Raw genomic sequence first — 2500 nt, forward strand, 5'->3', positions numbered from 1 at the left:
AGAAAGACTGCTGGTTTAGACACTGGGGCAGTGGCAGCCCGCGGGACAGTGTCGGCAGATTCGGCAGCGCAGATTTGTGCGGCTGCAGGTTCGTCGGGGAAAATCGGCAGCGCAGATTTTGCGACGAACATGGGCTGGGCGATGGACTGTCCAGGCCAGGCAGGAAAATTTGTCGAGGGGACACGCTGACGAAACAGCGCTGGTTCAGGCACGGCGGGCAGTGTTGGAATCGGCAGCGCCGACGAAATCGGCAAAGTCGGCAGAATCGGCAGCGCAGATTTTTCGACGAACACGGGCTGGACGGTGGACTGTCCAGGCCAGGCAGGAAAATTCGTCGAGGGGACACGCTGACGAAACAGCGCTGGTTCAGACACGGTGGGCGCAGTGTTGGAATCGGCAGCGCCGAGAAAATCGGCAAAGTCGGCAGAATCGGCAGCAGGTGCTGGCGATGAGTCAGGACGGACTGGATAGTCCAAGGCTCGATGAGAAAGACCGCTGGTTTAGACACTGGGGCAGTGGCAGCCCGCGGGGCAGTGTCGGCAGATTCGGCAGCAGTGTCTGCCGATTCGGCAGCGTTGGCTTGTTGGCGCGGGGGGCCGATGCGAGTGGGGACTTGGGCAGCGGGCAGTGAAAGCAAGAGTTTCCCCGATGCTGCCGGGGAAAACGCTCCCCGGGATGGCCGGGTGAGATGACCCGGCGGCCCGCGACGGGTCATTCAATTCCATGCCCCGTCAACATAACTCCCGATGTACTGTTTGCTTTTTCGGAAGAAGAGATCCATCCCCCCATCCTCGGCCAGCCAAAAACGCTCCAATTAATGGCCGGGTGAGATGACCCGGCGGCCCGCGACGCGTCATTCAAATCACTGCCCTATCGGCTACAACTGCTGATGGGTGGGATTAGAGGCCTGCCATGGTGGTGAGGGGCGGCGAGGACCGTGAAAGCTAGAGTTTTTCAGAGGCTGCCGGGAAAAAGGCCCCTCGGGTGGCGGGGTGCGAGGACCAGGCGCGTCATTCAATTCTCTTCCCTATCAACTTGGCTCCCGTTGGCGGGATTGGAGGCCTACTGTTTGTTACAGGGCTAAAATCGTCAGGGGAAGAGCTGACGAAACAATGCTGGTTTGGATGCAGGGGGTAGTGTTGGAATCGGCAGCGCGGACAAAATCGGCAAAGTCGACAAAAAAGACTGTTGGTCTGGACATCGGGGCAGCGGCAGCCATGCCGACAGGGGGGGAAATCGGCAGCGCAGATTTGTGCAGCTGCAGGTTCGTCGGGGAAATCGGCAGCGCAGATTTTTCGATGAACATGGGCTGGAAGATGGACTGTCCAGGCCAGGCAGGGAAATACGTCAAGGGGACACGCTGACGAAACAGCGCTGGTTTAGACACGGTGGGTGCAGTGTTGGAATCGGCAGCGCCGACGAAATCGGCAAAGTCGGCAGAATCGGCAGCGGGTGCTGGCGATGAGTCTGGACGATTTATAGTCCAGGGCTTGATGGAAAAGACTGTTGGTCCAGACAATGGGGCAGTGGCAGCGCGGATTTGTGCAGCTGCAGGTTCGTCGGGGAAAATCGGCAGCGCAGATTTTTCGACGAACAGGGGCTGGACCGGCCGGGCCAGGCAGGAAAATTCGTCAGGGGGGCACGCTGACGAAAAGAGGGGCTGCGGAGTGGAAAATCGGCAGCGCAGATTTTTCGACGAACAGGGGCTGGACCGGCCGGGCCAGGCAGGAAAATTCGTCAGGGGGGCACGCTGACGAAAAGAGGGGCTGCCGCGTGGAAAATCGGCAGCGCAGATTTTTCGACGAACAGGGGCTGGACCGGCCGGGCCAGGCAGGAAAATTCGTCAGGGGGGCACGCTGACGAAAAGAGGGGCTGCCGCGTGGAAAATCGGCAGCGCAGATTTTTCGACGAACAGGGGCTGGACCGGCCGGGCCAGGCAGGAAAATTCGTCAGGGGGGCACGCTGACGAAAAGAGGGGCTGCCGCGTGGAAAATCGGCAGCGCAGATTTTTCGACGAACAGGGGCTGGACCGGCCGGGCCAGGCAGGAAAATTCGTCAGGGGGGCACGCTGACGAAAAGAGGGGCTGCCGCGTGGAAAATCGGCAGCGCAGATTTTTCGACGAACATTCGTCAGGGGGGCACGCTGACGAAAAGAGGGGCTGCCGCGTGGAAAATCGGCAGCGCAGATTTTTCGACGAACAGGGGCTGGACCGGCCGGGCCAGGCAGGAAAATTCGTCAGGGGGGCACGCTGACGAAAAGAGGGGCTGCCGCGTGGAAAATCGGCAGCGCAGATTTTTCGACGAACATTCGTCAGGGGGGCACGCTGACGAAAAGAGGGGCTGCCGCGTGGAAAATCGGCAGCGCAGATTTTTCGACGAACAGGGGCTGGATGCTGGACCGGCCGGGCCAGGCAGGAAAATTCGTCAGGGGGGCACGCTGACGAAAAGAGGGGCTGCCGCGTGGAAAATCGGCAGCGCAGATTTTTCGACGAACAGGGGC

Source organism: Populus nigra, chromosome 2 (assembly GCF_951802175.1).
Source record: "Populus nigra chromosome 2, ddPopNigr1.1, whole genome shotgun sequence".
NCBI classification, from domain to species: domain Eukaryota; kingdom Viridiplantae; phylum Streptophyta; class Magnoliopsida; order Malpighiales; family Salicaceae; genus Populus; species Populus nigra.